The sequence below is a fragment of the Lepidochelys olivacea genome (assembly GCF_965140295.1).
Source record: "Lepidochelys olivacea isolate rLepOli2 genome assembly, chromosome: 5".
In the NCBI taxonomy this organism is placed as follows: domain Eukaryota; kingdom Metazoa; phylum Chordata; order Testudines; family Cheloniidae; genus Lepidochelys; species Lepidochelys olivacea.
Genome location: NC_140415.1, coordinates 67,127,343 through 67,146,165, shown reverse-complemented (window position 1 = coordinate 67,146,165; position 18,823 = coordinate 67,127,343).

Below are 18,823 nucleotides of genomic sequence, written 5' to 3'. Positions count from 1 at the left end.
AGAGGGCGGGCCCGGGTTCCCCCCAAATCCTCCCAACTCCTGGTCAGACACAGGAGGAGTTGACCTGGACTGTGAATTCAGAAAAACGGCCAAGCTGAGGGCTGCCATGAAGCTCCAAGGCGAGCAAATCCGCTAATAAGCGCAAGACCCACCAAGGTAGAGCAGGAACTTTGTCACTCTGTCTTTCTCTTCCATGTTTCTGTTGCTGCAGGGAGTTCACACTCACAGCGTTCCACCCCTCTTCATAATTCTGCCTCAAAAAATAGCACAACTGAAATAAATGTGTTTGTAATATAATTTATATTTTCCTTCTGAGTCCAACAACAAGAAAGAAAATGAACAGTCCAGCTGCGGATATTGTTTTTCTTTGCCTTACGGTGATTTGCTTGTAGCATTTTTCCTAATCAGCTTTTCTCCAGGCACCCCCATTCAAATTTTCTTTCTCTTTCCAACTACATGTCACACCGATTCTAATGATTTAGGCAAGATTTAGTCCACAAACATGTTGGAATATACTTTGTGCCATGCAATGTCTTTCATCTGCTCCCAGCTCTAAATGATGATGTATAAAATCATGCCAACAAAAATAAATTTGGTAATTTAACACATTAATAAATTTAACTGACCATGGAAGATGCTGGAGAACGAGCCCTGGAGATCAAAGTCCTCTCCTGAAAGAAGAGATACATCCTGGGCATTGGCAACTTATGCTCCCCCTACTGTTCTGCCAATGTGCTTCCATTCTGATCAGGGAAAACCACTTCTAGGTATGAGAAATTAATTCAATACTCTACTGATTCAGTCCTTGGTTTCTCTATGAACATTGCTCACAAGAGTGTGAACTGTGATAGTAATTTATTTTATGTGGGCAATAGTCCATTAGGACTGGACTGAGATCACAATTGATTTTATATAGACCACAAAAGGTAAGATATTGTTATAACTGCCTTTTCTTTACTGTGAAAATAAGTAAGCTTCATTTACAAAGGAAGGGGAAGGAACTGCCTTTTTATAGAAACAACCTAAAATCATATGTAGCCCAACTTCTCTGTATATCTCTAGTTCCTAGATCTGCTGCATTCATACTCTCTTCACATAAGGAAATCTAACTACAGTTAGTCTAACATTCACTGGAGCAATTGCAATACCTGCCCATAGTCATTTTTTTCACATATCGTAATTTTATATTTATTTTCTCCTCAAAGCATGTCCAAGTTTTTTGCTTTAAATAGGCAATGCCACAGCATGCCAATGCCACAGCATGCCAATCAAAAATTATAACATTGATCAAGCAGCTTCAGAGCATCTGGATGACATCTGCCACAACACCTTACAATGCTATAGTAATGTATCAGAAATTTGATGCATAAGAATATTGATTTGTTTCTTTGCAATCAATCATGGCATCTCTTCTAGCAGAATATCTTTGAAGATGTAATAGAATGCTAATAAATGGGCTAGATTCTGCTCTCCATTCAACTGAAGTCAACAAATACATTCTGGATTCAAACTGGTGTAAGTGAGAATGTAAATCAATGAAGTTATTCCAGATTTGCATTACAAATAACTTTCTTTCTTTCTTTTGGTATGTTGTTGTTAAACTTTATTATAGTAACATTACTAATGCAATCAAAGGTTAATATTGACCCTTTCCAGAGTCATGTAAATCTAGCAATCTTAAGGACCATGTTTCTTGTTAAACCCTGTGATGTCTATCCTTTGTCATTGTCAAGGTTCCTCCCCCACTCTGAACGCTAGGGTACAGATGTGGGGACCTGCATGAAAACCTCCTAAGCTTATCTTTACCAGCTTGGGTCAAAACTTCCCCAAGGTACAAAATATTCCACCCTTTGTCCTTGGATTGGCCGTTACCATCACCAAACTAATACTGGTTACTGGGGAAGAGCTGTTTGGAAATGCCTTTCCCCCCAAATACTTCCCAAAACCTTGCACCCCATTTCCTGGACAAGGTTTGGTAAAAAACCTCACCAATTTGCCTAGGTGACTACAGACCCAGACCCTTGGATCTTAAGAACAATGAACAATGCTCCCAACACTTGCCCCCCCCCCCCTTTCCTGGGAAATGTTGGATAAAAAGCCTCACCAATTTGCATAGGTGACCACAGACCCAAACCCTTGGATCTGAGAACAATGAAAAAGCATTCAGTTTTCTTACAAGAAGACTTTTAATAGAAATAGGAGTAAATAGAAGTAAAGAAATCCCCTCTGTAAAATCAGGATGGTAGATACCTTACAGGGTAATTAGATTCAAAACATAGAGAATCCCTCTAGGCAAAACCTTAAGTTACAAAAAAGATACACAGACAGAAATAGTTATTCTATTCAGCACAATTCTTTTCTCAGCCATTTAAAGAAATCATAATCTAACACATACCTAGCTAGATTACTTACTAAAAGTTCTAAGACTCCATTCCTGGTCTATCCCCAGCAAAAACAGCATATAGACAGACAGAGACCCTTTGTTTCTCTCCTTCCTCCCAGCTTTTGAAAGTATCTTGTCTCCTCATTGGTCATTTTGGTCAGGTGCCAGCGAGGTTACCTTTAGCTTCTTAACCCTTTACAGGTGAGAGGAATTTTCCTCTGGCCAGGAGGGATTTTAAAGGGGTTTACCCTTCCCTTTATATTTATGACAGTCATCATATATCTTACATTTTATTCATTTTAGATGTTTAAGTATTGCAAGTATAATGCAAATCTAGCTCATACTCTCATTTACATTGTTCTAAACCTTAACCAGATGACTAGCATGTTACTGCAAGTTATTCCTTACCTTCTTCTAGATAAAGGTCCTCAGGATGGAGCTATCATTAGGACTAGAATGTGCTTTTTTTGCATGGCTCTGCATATGCCCAGTGGAGATCCATGTGACCAGATTGTGGCTAAGAAGGCACAATCCCACTTCAAGTTCCTTGTCATGTAGGGAAAGGGTGAACATGGCACCATCCAATTTCAGGGAGCCGGGCATGTATCCTAGGACAGAATTTAGCCCAGTATATGCAAGCCCACATATGCTTTTGTTTTTTGTAAGAAGAAAGGCAAAACACAAAGACTGAGATTTTGCCAACAACCAAAATATGGACATGCCTGCTCATCTCATCATATAATAGAAATCAAATATATTTTACCTTTTGCACCTGGTATAATAAGCCCATGGAATCATTGCCACAAGATATGTGTGAAGCCAAGAATTTAGAGGGATTCCCAAGAAGATTACACATTTAAATGGATAGTAAGGATATTCATATTTACATAGGGTAGGACAAACTTTTTCTTCAGGTATATTAGATAGGACAAACATCTATACAGGATATTAACCCTTCATGTTTAAGGATAAACATCAGCCACTCATTGATGGAAATTTGGTAGAAATGTCCCCCAATTAACCACAATAGAAATTCTTGCATTTTCTTCAAAAGTATGTATTTCTGGTCACTATCACAGACAAGATCCTTGTCTGTGCAGACAGCTGCTCTGCTCTGATATAGCAATTTCTATGTAAAATCTACTTATATATTTTACTATGAAGTTGTGTGTAACAAATGGCTTATCTAATCACCCATTCATTGACAGATTTGCTAGATTACTGTCAACCTAAACATTAGATTTAATTCACATAATTTTGAGACTTGTATGTATACACAGCAATATTTTCTTAATCCTTTGAAAAAATTCTCATATTTAAAAAAATATTGCTTCCAAAGCAGCATGGTAGATAGTGGATTAACACTTTTCTTTATCTTTCGCTGGCAGTCTCGGAAGCCAGATGCTAAGCACTGGAAAATATTTCTTCCAGCAGTAGCATCTGGCATTTTGGCAGACTCCATAAGCAATTTTGTTTTACAGCTTTAAATCTGCTTCTGGGTCTATTACATGGTTAATCTGATGGGCTGACTTGTCCTCCTGGATGCCATATGCCAGCAGCTAGAGGTGCAGTGAACTGTTTGCCCATTAGACTTGCAATAAAGAGCCAGCCTAAAAAATCTGCTGAAAATTATGCACTTTACTACTGTTCACCAATTAAGCTCACAATGATGAGTGACCTGCTTTAAAATAGTGCCAAAAAGCTGCCAGGAGCTATCAGATAGCAATGAGGGCCAACACTGGTGGAGACATTACACACAATGTAATATAGTTAGGGTGACATCACTAGATTCTTAGTTGGTTCTGAAAGTGATTTTTTTCTCCTTATATACATATGGATGGAGCATCAGACAGATGAAGGGGTGGATGTTGGGAGACACATGAACTGAGCACCAAAAGAGTAGATTCAAGTGCATATTTTATTACATTTTAGAGTGATTTTGAGTGGATCAGATGCAAAATAATAACAGAGAATGCATTTTGTGCTGAGCCCGAAAATAGCACTTTAAAAGTAGAATTGTAAAATTTGGAGAATAAAGAAGAACGTAAGAATTTGGGGCCTGATAGTTAGAGGTACCGAACACCCCAAATTCCAGTTGAAGTCAATGAACCTATGAATGTTCAGCACTTATGTAAAATCCTATTGGCTTTTTGTCAGCTTTGCAAAAAGAGAAAGGCAAAATAATAAATAAGTTCCCATGATGTTTTGCCAGCAACCAAAATTGCTTTACAGTTCACATAAGTCAAACTAGTGCATCAAAATGGAGTAGGGATTTGGCATCCAGAAACAACAAGAGATGTTGTGTAAGAAAAATTTGGAAAATATAAAATTTTGGTAGTGAAAGACAACAATTAGCCACTAACTCATTTTCATTAGCCTACCTCTTTGCTCAGTTTTCAGAAAAGATAATGTATATTTTTAGGAGGAGGTTGCGTGGGACAGGATATAGACTGGGTGTAGAAAACAGAAAAAAAATGGGGTGGAGAACTGTAAGTGTGAAGGCAAGCTTTACATGGCTTTTGCTTCTTTATTGGACTTTTTGAGAGAGAAGTTATCAACTGGAAAAAAAACATACATGATATAAAGAATTTTCATAAAGACACACTGGGGGTGGGGGGGGAAGGATTCAGAATAACTACTTATCAAACCTTAAAATAAATGTTTCCTGTGCAGCTGAAAACCAGTAAGATTCCACTAAAGTAGCAGCTTAAAACTAAAAATAGTGGGAGAACCAACTATAAGAAGCAGCACTATCTAGCTCTATTACTACATATGGTAATCTCAGGTGCTTCCATTACCATTAGGGGAGACCCAGATTTAGACCAGATCTTGGGTGAAGATCATTTCTACCCTATATCCCTTCCTTTTTCAGGCAGTGAAGCTTTGTGTTTCGTTGGCAAACAATAAGAATCAGGTGTTGTGGAAAGATGCAGAATTAGTGCATAGTGCTTCTGATGACACCTAGAATAGGTGAAAGAGCCTAAATTAAATCACCAGTATGGCAATTCCTAGATTCATTCCAAAACTAGTGCAATGCTTCCAGCAGGGCAAGGTTTACCAAGCCAGTCACACACCCCCTCCCCGCCCCCCAGGGGCTCTGATCTCACCAGCATCCAGTCATTTTTTCATAAGAAAGGCTGATTCAGTGACATCTCCAACCAGTTTTTCAGTTTGTATACGCTTCTGAACAGCACCTGAAATGTTGGTTGCTTATTCATAGCAACCTTTAATACTTTAATAACATGCAAAGTATGTCTACAGTGCACTTAAGCACCATTGGCTAGCCCATGAGAGCTGACTTGGGCTAGAGCCTGGGTGCTGGGACGCTCTCTCTTGACACAGGTCAGCCATTGATGTTTAATTGCAGTGCAGATATACTCTTATTGAGAGTAAGGCACTGCAGAAGTTATGCTCAGTTGTATGCAGACATTTATCAGGCCATTTACCACTATGTGTAAATTACACAGGGCATTCCCCACTGCTGAGCTTTATGGTTATATCAACTTGAAGCATTTAATCTAGTGGTTTAAAATTGTGTGTGTATGCTAGGCAGGAATAATGAACACCTGAAGTTAAAGTTTATCAGCATTAATTTAAAACCATATCCAGGCAAGATGTATTTTAAAAAAATAGAGGAAGGCTTAAGGGTTATGCCCTGAATGCTTAAATAGTTTACATAATGTGAATTTAAATATTTGACAACATGGAAATTGAACATTATTTTTAAGGGGAAAAATGGAGCTGTGTGAAATAATCTCAGCAAATCTCAAATCCGCTTAAATCTCCTAGAAGCAGTGTTGTCTAGTGTATAGATACTGAACTGGGAATCAGGAGACCTGACTTCTGATCCTAGCTTTGTCACTAGTTTGTTATGTAACCTTGGGCATGTCACTTCTCTCAGTGCTTCTGTTTCTCCTCCACCCTTTGTCACATCTGTTCAGATTATAAACTCTTCGAACAGGGACTATATTTACCATTTCTACAGTGCCTCAAACTGTGGGGCCCTGTGTTTGGTGGTCTCTACTGTAATTGTTAAATAATAACAATAAATGTTTATTGAGTCTCAAATTCAAGACATTTACAAAGTTGTTCATGAACAGACAGGACCCATGTATTATCTTTGTATAGTTCCTTTGAGTGTATTTTTTGCCAGGCACATCATATTTGGGTTCACACCATTCCAGTATACATAGAATTTCCAACTCAAAGCTATTTATAAAATAAAACCAGGAACATAAATTTTATCCAGATGAAATCTGTAAGGTATGCATCACCTATCAGTGCTACAGTGTGGCACATTTATAGACAGATATGACATTAGACAGGATCTTTAGCATATTTCTACAGGGCTGTGCCAAAAAGAAAATGTTCAGAAACCATTTAAATTATGACTTTCATGACACCTCTGTCTTAATCCTATTAAAGACTTTCAATATTGTACAGCAATAATTCTGGAGAAAATGAGATTTTTTTACCCTTGTCTTTTATTTCATGCCAATATGTTTTTTGAACAGTGAGTGTAATGGGGGTATATGGCTTCCTAGAACTGTTCCTCTTTGGATCGTCTCATCGGAGTACATGAGCAAAGTATTCTGTCTCTGAAGATAAACTGAGTTTTTTGTTAATCCCTAGTTATTGGTTGGATTCAGGTTTTTCCCTCCTGGTTCTTTTATAATCTATAAAAACATGAAGACATTGAGTAGTTCCGTCACTGAAAAACTGTAGAGAGTTCAAGAAAGTGAAAACAATGTAGCACACCAGAGCTTTCATGAAAAAGAATCAAATACATTGTTTAATCATGCTGATGATTACAAATGAAATTCAGTACATAGAGCCAACACAATGGTTATAAATCAGTTAACTTCTATTTCAACACTATTTTGAGTGTCTGAATGAGATTTACGGCTTAATTCAAACCATTGCAAGTCAATAGAAAGATCCCACCCATTGATTTCAAAGGACTTTGCATCAGGCCTTCTTTTGTGCATAGATACTATGCTTGCCCTTTGGACAGGAGTAGATTTCACTCTACATAATTAATTCACAATAAAACATCTATTTGGTAAATAAAAAATCTACACATGAATTGACTGCAAAGAACTTATCATTTTCACAGTTTTGTTCATTATCCAAAATTATTTTCAGAATCTCTAAACTAAATAATTATTGCTCCATATATTGGTAACAAGCACTTCAGTTATTCAATGTTTGGAATTCCAAAGGTGTTTCTTCTCTCTGAGTCAACACAGAGGTCACATGGTATTGGTTTTGTTTCAGTTTTCTTATTAGGTTTTCTTCTTTGGCTGGATTAATGTAACTCTCAGAATCAAACAGTGAAAGACCTTGAATTTCTAGTTTGAAATTTGATCTCTTTGAATATTTTCCATTATTCACTTAAAATATATTGTTTCCACAACTAATTTCAGCTAATTCAAATCACAGGGCAGTATAAGCACAAGCAAAGAGAATTTGAACACAAAAAACTTTCCCTATTATTCAACCCATTCTAGTTAACAACAACTGAGATCATTGTCAGTGAATAATTGTAAAACAGCAGAAATTAACATAGTTGCTATCTTTTGTAGCTATTTTTGCAGCTTTTATAACATCTTTGTGGTAGGGACCATGACTCTCTTGCATATTTACATAGCACTCAGCACTAAGGGGCCTGATCTGGGCCTCTCGGCTCTACCATAATAGAAATAATGAAATGAATCATCCTGACATAGATAGAAAAAGTTATGCTGATAGTTCTTTCCAAAGACAAGGGAGCCTAAGAAATCCTAACCTTTGCCATAGAAAGTTTCTTTCTAGATTTCTCATGACGTACTTTTGGACTGTCTCAAAACATTTTAGTGAAAAATTCTCAATGTAGAAAAAACACGTTTCTCTTACAAGACAGCTGCCTCCATAACTTGTGGTACATTGATTGTTCTGCATTGTGTCTGTGCATGGTAGCCAAAACTCATTGTTTCCAATGAAAGAAAGACCATCTGGAAATGAAAGCTCATGCTGCTAAACCCCAAAGCAATCAGGAACACTAAGAGCAATTGGACAGTAAAATGGCCTACCAAGGGAGGTAATGAGAGGCACATCACTGCAGACACTCAGGTGGCCATTAATCATAGAATCATAGAACTGGAAGGGACCTCGCGAGGTCATCTAGTCCAGTTCCCTGCACTTGTGACAGGACTAATTATCTAGACCAGGGATGGGCAAAGTATGGCCTGCTGGCCGGATCCGGCCTGTCAGGGCTTTGGATCTGGCCCACGGAATTGCCACCCCCGTGGCACCGCAGGCCCCGTGCCGCTCCCAGAAGCAGCCGATACCACGTCCCTGCGGCCCCTGGAGGAGAGGGGGAGCAGAGGGCTCTGTGCACTGCCTTCGCCTGCAGACACCACCAGCAGCAGCTCCCATTGGCCCCCAACCCCCTGCCCTGAACCCCGTCACACCCCGCACCCCTCCTGCACCCCAACCCCCTGCCCTGAGCCCCCTGCTGCACACCCACCCCCTCCTGCACCTCGGTCCCCTGCCACACCCTGCACCCCAAACCCCTGCCCCAGCCCTACATTCATGGCCCTGAATGCAATTTCCCCATGTAGATGTGGCCCTTGGGCCAAAAAGTTTACCCACCCCGATCTAGACTATTCCTGATAGGTGTTTGTCTAACCTGCTCTTAAAAATCTCCAGTTATGGAGATAACACAACCACCCTAGGCAATTTATTCTAGCGCTTTACCACCCTGACAGTTAGGAATTTTTTCCTAATGTCCAACCTAAACATCCCTTACTTCAGTTTAAGTCCATTGCTTCTTGTCCTATCCTCAGAAGTTAAGAAAAACAATGTTTCTTCCTCCTCCTTGTAACAACCTTTTACATACTTGAAAACTGTACTTGTGGCACCTTAGAGACTAAAGCTGTAGCTCACAAAAGCTTATTAAATTTGTTAGGCTCTAAGGTGCCAAAATTACTCCTTTTCTTTTTGCGGATGCAGACTAACACGGCTGCTACTCTGATAATTGAAAACTGTTATCGTGTCCCCTCTCAGTCTCCTCTTTTCCAGACTAAACAAACTCAATTTTTTTCAATCTTCCCTCATGGGTCATGTTTTCTAGACCTTTAATCATTTTTTGTTGCTCTTCTCTGGACTCGCTCCAGTTTGTCCACATCCTTCCTGAAATGGGGTGCCCTGAACTGGACACAATACTCCAGTTGAGGCCTAATCAGAGCAGAGTAGTGCAGAAGAATTATTTCTTGTTTCTTGCGTACAACATTCCTGCTAATCCCAGAATGATGTTCACTTTTTTTGCAACAGCATTATACTGTTGACTCGTTTTTAGTGTGTGGTCCACTATAACCCCCAGATCCCTTTCCGCATAACTCCTTCCTAGGCAGTCATTTCCCATTTTGTATGTGTGCAGTTGACTGTTCCTTCCTAAGTGGAGTACTTTGCATTTGTCCTTATTGAATTTCATCCTATATACTTCAGTTCACTTCTCCAGTTTGTCCAGATCATTTTGAATTTTAATCCCATCCTCCAAAGCACTTGCAACCCCTCCCAACTTGGTATCGTCCACAAACTTTATAAGTGTAACTTTAGTGCCCTCGTGGCCAAGATGGAGTCTGCTCTGCACGCGGCTCTGGCCAAGAGAAGGCATGTGCAGGAATGCAGCAGGAAAAATCCCTTCCAAACCCCCCAGAGTAAACACACCCACCCACAGGAAAAGCACAATGGATATAACAAAGGGAGATATTTATTTAAGGAGGGATGAGAGGAGAAAAACAACAGGGGAAAATATAGGGGAAGCAGTAAAACAGGGTTGTGTCCAAACCAAGGCCCCAAAGGCCCACTGGTAGCACAGTCTGAAAGGGCAGACACCGAGCAATGTGTCTGCACACAGAGTTCAGGAGTCCTGAGCAAAGTTCCAGTTCAGTGGTAAGTCTTGGGTGCTCCCGGTCATCTTCGGTGCCAGTAAAATTTCCCCAACAAACCCCTCTGGTGCCCTCTTCTGCCACTCTCTGCAAAGCCACACAGAGCAACCACCTCCCCACTTCACTAGCTAGCAGCCTCCCCCCTTATTCCCAGTGCAGAGTCACAAGCCCCAGTACTCACAGCCCCATGCAGCTCTGGGCAGCAGTGATACGGGTCCAGCTCTGGTCTGTCCTTCTCAGGCGATTCCCCCCGGCACAGTGCTCCTCCTGGCTCCTGTCCTGGGCAGTAGCGTAGCTGGGGGGGGGGGGGAGCAGGGCAGCAGCCACTCCCCCACCAAGCAGAAGTGGAGCCTTTTTATTTCTTTGGCGCCTTTTAAATTTTTATTCACCCGGCGGCACTCCGGGTCAGCAGCACTTGAGTGTCAGGTCCTTCTTCACTCCGGCCTTCGGTGGCATTGCAGTGGCGGCAGGGGTCCTTCAGTGCTGAAGACCGGAGCGAGTGAAGGACCCGACGCCGAAGTGCTGCTGAAGACCAGGAGAGCCACCAGGTGAGTACCAGGGGGTGGCGCCTTTTTTTAATCTCTGTTCCCCCTGTTTTTTTTACCTGGCTATGCCACTGGTCCTGGGGTGTCCCCGATCGGCCTCCCTCTCCTTCCCAGGCTTCAGGCAGCTGCTCTGCTGTTTCACTTTGTCAGGGCCTGTGGGCTGCAGCCCTTCTCTCCCTGGAGCTCCAGAGCCACACCCTGAGTTTCCCTCCTTTCTCTCACTGCTCCCCCTCCCCCATAGGAAAAATACTTCAAGGGGCCATGCCCTCTAAACCCCACAGGAGTTACATAAGTGTACTCTGTATGCCATAATGGTGATGATGTAGCAAGTAGCAAAAGTTTCAGCTAAACATATAACTGTGTTAGGATTATCTAGTTGGACATTTACTTTCTCTAATGGGATTCTGAAGTCAAGTGAAGGACAGATAGGAAGAAACAGTAACTGGACTTGACAGAAAATTTTACAGCTAAATACTGCATTCATGGATGCTGCTCATAAGGAATAGACTGTTCAATCTTTTTTCTAAAGGCTCTTGTTAAGAGCTAATTTTTTGTTTTAAATTGCTAATATAATGAAGGCGACATTCACCTTGGTCAATATTTATCTCTTGGGCCAACACACCTTGCTGTTCATCTCAACAGAAGTCAATATATGCTTATATTTATTGCTTCATTCCCAGATGAGTAACCCTAGAAGAGTGACCCTGCACAGTGATTCCAGGAGGGGGGGAAACTGTGGACGCTAAACAAAAAGACCAAACCCTAAATTTCTGTGTTTGTGACATCTGACCATAAAGGTTTGAAAAAAAAATCATTAGAAAGGGGAAACAGCCTGGCTTGGAGAAATGAGCATGAGGCGAGAGCTAGGAAGTATTCAGTCCAATCCTCTCTCTGGTTCTGATTTGCTGTGTGGCTTTGAGCAAGTCATTTCATTTTTCTGCCTTAGTTTCCCTAACAGTAAAATTGGAATAATAACCTTTGCTCATATTTTAGGACTGTTGTGTATATTAGTTAAGCAATATTTCTCCAATGATTTGAACATGTAAAGTGGTGTACCTGTTAGGAGTAAAGTATTATTTATAATATTTTTAAATGAATAGTGTGTCTATCTCTTGCTTTCATAATAAAAAGAGGAGCTGATGTCTGCTTCCTTTTATGTCGAATATATAATGAAGATGATCTGGGGTTTACTGGAGTCCACAGATTTTTGATATGACATTGACGATACCAAGGAGTCTCAACCTCCAAGTCACAGCACAGTTTTAGACAATGAGGTATTGTCAAGATTCCTTCCCCATTCTGAATGCTAGGGTACAAATGTGGGGACCTGCATGAAAAACCTCCTAAGCTTATCTTTACCAGTTTAGGTCAAAACTTCCCCAAGGTACAAAATATTCCACTCCTTGTCCTTGGATTGGCCGCTACCACCACCAAACAAATGCTGGTTACTGGGGAAGAGCTGTTTGGAAACGTCTTTCCCCAAAAAATACTTCCCAAAAACCTTGCACCCCACTTCCTGGACAAGGTTTGGTAAAAAGCCTCACCAATTTGCCTAGGTGACTACAGACCCAGACCCTTGGATCTTAAGAACAATGAACAATCCTCCCAACACTTCCTCCCCCTCCCCTTTCCTGGGAAATGTTGGATAAAAAGCCTCACCAATTTGCATAGGTGACCACAGACCCAAACCCTTGGATCTGAGAACAATGAAAAAGCATTCAGTTTTCTTACAAGAAGACTTTTAATAGAAATAGAAGTAAATAGAAGTAAAGAAATCACCTCTGTAAAATCAGGATGGTAGATACCTTACACAGATGGTAATTAGATTCAAAACACAGAGAATCCCTCTAGGCAAAACCTTAAGTTACAAAAAAGATACACAGACAGAAATAGTTATTCTATTCAGCACAATTCTTTTCTCATCCACTTAAAGAAATCCTAATCTAACATGTACCTAGCTAGATTACTTACTAAAAGTTCTAAGACTCCATTCCTGGTCTATCCCCGGCCAAGACAGAATATAGACAGACACACAGACCCTTTGTTTCTCTCCCTCCTCCCAGCTTTTGAAAGTATCTTGTCTCCTCATTGGTCATTTTGGTCAGGTGCCAGCAAGGTTACCTTTAGCTTCTTAACCCTTTACAGGTGAGAGGAGCTTTCCCCTGGCCAGGAGGGATTTTAAAGGGGTTTACCCTTCCCTTTATATTTATGACAGGTATACATTTCCAAAACAGGTTTCAGAGTAGCAGCCATGTTAGTCTGTATCCGCAAAAAGAAAAGGAGGACTTGTGGAACCTTAGAGACTAACAAATTTATTTGAGCATATACTTTCGCGAGCTACAGCTCACTTCATCAGATGCATCTGATGAAGTGAGCTGTAGCTCACAAAAGCTTACGCTCAAATAAATTTGTTAGTCTCTAAGGTGCCACAAGGTCTCCTTTTCTATTTCCAAAACAGTACGTGAGGATCTACATAGAATAGAATATCCGAGTTGGAAGGGACCTCAGGAGGTCATCTAGTCCAACCCCCTGCTCAAAGCAGGACCAATCCCCAATTTTTGCCCCAGATCCCTAAATGGCCCCCTCAAGGATTGAACTTGCAACCCTGGGTTTAGCGCGCCAATGCTCAAACCACTGAGCTATCCCTCCTAGTAGCATGACTCCTACTGATGTTAATGGGATTTGTATGGCTAAATCTTAGCACTTTGCTTTGAATGTGTGTATCTCACTCTCCAAAGTCATGACAATATGTTATTTAGACAGTGTTAAATGTACAGCAAATATTTGTACTGGAATCATCTAGATTTTGGGGTCTGTAACAAACACATCCAATCTTCAAAGTAGTTAAAAACAGTTTGATCATCTGGGACCAGGTCCTCAGCTGGAGCAGAGGAACCTCAGCACAGCTCAAGGGAAAAGGGGAACACAACAGTGCATCGTTGGCTTCCTCTATCTTGGAGTCACTGCACTACAGCTAAGTCCCCTAACACAGGTTAGAGCAGCCGTGTCAGCAGACAACAACCATGGGACACTTTAGGTGGACATGGAACATAGAAGACCCCACATACAAATTGTGCTGATCATGTAACCCTCAATTCAGGACCGGGAGTGGTTCGATTCCTTGTTGGGAAAGTGCACAGGGAGGAGGAGGAGGTTTCAGAAAGGATGGAAGACAGTCACAATCTCTGTGCTCCCACTCAGCCACCCTGAAAGGGGTAGGGAAAAAGGCAGGCACAGACTTAGGATTGTCTTTCCCAGTATACATGAGCATACAGTTGTCATGTTGAAAGTTTCTTCTATTTTGAAAGATTTCATTGGTTTGAGACAGATTCTGTATGGTTAAAATGAGGAATATTGTGGGAAACTATAATATCTGTCAAACCAGCAAATACATTTTAAGTACTTCTGCTATAGACCAAACTTGTGTGTGCGTAAACTTAGGCATCTACCATCTATGTTTAACATCTAAATAAAAATAAATAACCTGATTTTCTGAACTGCCATGGATATTCATCTTCTTTGGGAATCAGGTTGTTTAAGTACCTAAATATGGATGTAGGTGCCTAGCTTCAGACACACATTTGAAAAATGTGGTCATATTTCCTTATTAATGCTTTCCACAAGAAATGATAAGACAGAAAAAGAAGCAGCAAAGTTTGCACTGTGAAAGAGTAATAGCACTTTCAGAGTGCCAAGAAAGAAACAGCTCCAGCCAGACTTCTCAACACACACAAACCTGTCGCCAACTGCTGGGCAGTACCTGTGTACCTTAAATCCTCCTCAAACTCATTAAATCCTAAGCATACATTCCTGGCTGACACCCAGAATCTCTCTGCACCCAACCTCAGTAGATATCAAACTACCTGAGTATCACTGATTTAACAAAAAAAGGAGCCATTTTCACCTGTTGTCATGAGACAATGCAATGCAGATTATCTGTATTCCCTACTCAAGAATCTTGCATACCAAGTTGTGAAGGCCACCCTGTGAAGACAGGGGCTCTTTACATACAGCCCCTTTAAAGGTGTTTATTATTTTAGCATCTTAACACATGCAACCTGCTCTAAACTTTTATTGGTACAATACATTACACTATAGTACATTATGCGTAATTTTGATCCAATAGTCCATAACACCCCTTTTTGATAGCTTTACTATATGAACTATGGCATCATATCCTAGAAAAGTGGTCTCCAAACTGGGGTGCACGAGATGATCCCAGGGGGTGCGTGGCACCAGGAGTGCCACTCAATGGCACTCCGCCATTTTTTTTCTTCGGCAGCAGCTCTGCAAGTCCACGGCTGGTGTTCCCCTCCGGGGGCCCGCCTGTGGTAAGCAGCACGTCTGCGGAAGGTCTTCTGGTCTTCACCCTGGAGGTGCGCGAGCCAAAAAGTTTGGAGATCACTGCCTTAGAACATAGTGTATTTTTTCCCCAGTGTTACAGCATGGATGGGAGATTTTAAGAAAAAGCTCAGTGTAGACAAGGGTAGTGGTAGGCAGAACCCAGTAATTAAACATTAAAGTGATGTTTTAAAATTTACTCACAGTTATTTTCACACACACACACTTTTGTAAGCAAATCTTTGGAAGCCACTTCTTAAAATTAGGCTCTTTGTATTCCAAGATTTTAGGTCCATCAAGTATGTGTCACTACAAACCTGTAAAAATGGAAATGCTGACACGCCCTTATGTATTACACTGCCAGTATGCATCCTTGCAAAAAGCCCATTTAACTGAATTGCACAGTGAAATTTTCCTTCTGAAAATGAAAGTGTATTGCTTACCCCACCAACAGACTGAGCACCTATTAATGTGATTACCAATGAAATTTTTGAGCAGGTTGCATGTGTAAAGACTAATGTTCATCAAAAGAATCCCATGGGCTGTTGAAACTGTAAGACCTCAGTGTCCTTGGCCTGCTTATGACTCACAGAAGACATAAATATGGCTTGGGGATTAGGGATAGAGGCATAGCATGTGCAAATCTCAAACTGTCAATTAGTATGAATCTGTAGTAGAGACACCAAGGGCATGTTTGTCTGCAAAAGAAAGGATTAAAACAGACAATCCCCATTGACATTTAAGATGTATGTATATCTATGATTCATGACACAGGAGGAGCCACATCTAAAAAATGTGATCATATCACAAGTCCTGGCATTGCTTTATGCTTCAGTAACCTAGCAAAAATGCCCGAGCAAATACCTTGTTAATAAACTTGTATTTGTAATGACATTTACTTTCACTTTTTTGATGAAGCAGAACCATGTGGAATTAACCACATGCAGAAGTGGAAGTTTTCATAATCTTTCTGTCTGCCTGTCTGTCAATCATCTTAGGTCTTTCTAGGGCACCTTTCATCACAGTATCTGTGCATCATATGGATTCTGTATGCATGTGAAACTGTTATCAAAGCCAAAAGACTTACAATACTTTTGAAGTTACTAAATATCTTTTGGTTTACATATAGCAAATGCTTGTACCATGGGAGCATATAAAGTCAGTCAGGGGTATTTTTCTCTAGTTTTGACAGGAGAGAGATTCTTAAACATAAAATGTACAAAGATTTCCAACTGACACCATAACAGTTGTAGTTGCAAAGTGCAGCCTAACTTCACAACTATGTTCTGAGTTCCTTTTCCTTTTCCCTTGAAGAAGCAAGATGAGGATAGATTGAAAATAGAGTGTTTTGTTTTAATAAGGAATTTTTGAGTGACACTCCTCTAATATGAGCTGAAGTAGTACATGATATACCTTTAAAACCACTGTAATTAATCTAGCATTGTTTTTAACTTGATTTTCTCTTTTTGTTTATAGGATTAAATTACTTTGATCTAGAAGAGATAGGTATACATGAACAACTGCTCTGTGATGAATTTGATTCCTTTAAGTAAAGTATCTTTCTTGAATAGTAACTATACAATCCAATGATTTATAGCCATTCTCAAGGAAGTAAATCTGCAAAGATTAATGTGTGTGGTGGGGCGGGGGGTGAGTTCAACCAAATTTAAAATATTTTATGATTCCTCATATCAATTCTGCTTCTGAAAGTTACATGAGGTTTTCCACAAGAACAAAAGTCAATATTAAGTAGCCTAAGGTAATATAATTTTGTCTACTTTGCCTTGTATCATATTTCCATTATTATAACTATAGTTATATTAATATTGGCACTGATAATATTAGAAAGGTATGTCAAAAAGGGAAAGTAGGAACCTATTTGGAGGCAATATTTTAACTCACTTCAATATTTCAAATTTAACATTGCATCTGGAACTGCTCACAGCTTTTAAAACTGACTAACACAGGGATAGATTCACAACTCCCAGCTAATCCATTTAAAGCAAAGTGCCAGTAGAAAGAGAGCAAAATATGGGCTATATGTAGGGGGCCTTTCTGGAGCGCCTGTCAGGATGACAAGCATACCTAATGTTAATCCATGCATGTAGTAGAAGAACAGTGGGTATGGTCGGGAGGTTAACCTCTGAAAGAGGAAGTGGAAGCAAGGCATTTTGAGAAGGAGGCTTGAAGGATGAATGGTTTGCATTTAAGGCACCTGACTGAGACTCAGAAGATCTCAGCTCCATTCCCAGTTCTGCCACAGCTTCCGAGGAGACTGTGTCAAGTCACTTAGGGAGAGATTCTGTGTTGCACCTCTAAGACCTTGAAGCCCAGGAACTTTGAAGCCACCTTTGCACGTTCCTGATCATGGGCTGTTCCAGTGGTTAGAGAGGATCCTGGAATAACTTAGCCACCCCCTGAGTCCTGCCTGAGGATAAATCTACACTGTAGCTGGGAGATGTAATTCCCAGTGTGAATAGACCAATACTTGATACCTCTGCCCACGCTAGAGTATTGGAATAGCTGTGTGGCCATTGTGGCAAGGGTGGTAACTTGGGCTACCACTTGACTAATACCTAGTCTCTTGGATGGGGTTGAACTAGGGTTACTAGCATGTACGGCTGAAGCCCCATCACTATTTGTAGCACACTAGTTAAAGCAAAGCTGGCACATGTATGTTTACCTAAACTGGGAATTATACCTCCCAGTTGCAGTGTAGACATAGCCTAAGTTATGGGCTGCCTTGTTGGCCACAGCACTGCCTGGAATCTCTTCACAGCTGCGTATTGTCACCCCACCCCTTACACTGAGGTTTGCAAGGGCATGTTCACGAGGCAGCTTTATGCCTATCTTCAACTGTAGATTAAAGTAGAACAGAATAATTGTTCTGTCATTCTAGCTACCTCCTCTTTGAGAGTTGGATTATTTACATCAGTGGATAAACCTTCCGTCAATGTAGGATGCATCTACACTACAGCTCAACAGTGGTACAGCTGCAGTGCTGTATCCATGCTGCTGTCATGTAGACATACTTTTAGAATTCGCAGAGTCTTCAGATATGGTGGTGGTGAGCCTGTATGTGTGCAAAACCCTATGTAGATAGATGAATGCCAATAATTCATAGCTATGAAAGAGACCTAGAAACAACATTGCCTCTAAACTGCATGTGTGCACGGCCGTGCAACAATCTTGCATTGATCATACATCACAAACTACCACTCAAAAGGGTGGGAGGGTGTAGCACACTCCATCAACATTCTTCCTCAGCAGTACTCTTCTGTGCAGAACCTGTGTAGTACCTGGACCTGAACCCAGCAGAGATCTGGAACACTGGGAGACAAGGTTCAGAATGGACCCCATTGTGTAGTGGAGCTCACGGAATTGAAGTGGGAACAGCAGCATTGAAACCCGGAACAGAGGCAGCTGGGCCCGTAGCTCCCCTTCAGGATGGTCACTTGCAGTGCAGAGGTAGTGGAAAGGATTACTGTGGGTCTGCCCACTGCCCTAAAGAGCCAGTGATGGAGCCACTTTGCCTGGAGCTCCTCATGCTGGGTTTGGGGGTAGGACTATAGCTCTTTCTGTCCAACCTCCCTCCTTGTCTGATCTACCTCTTTCACTTGACT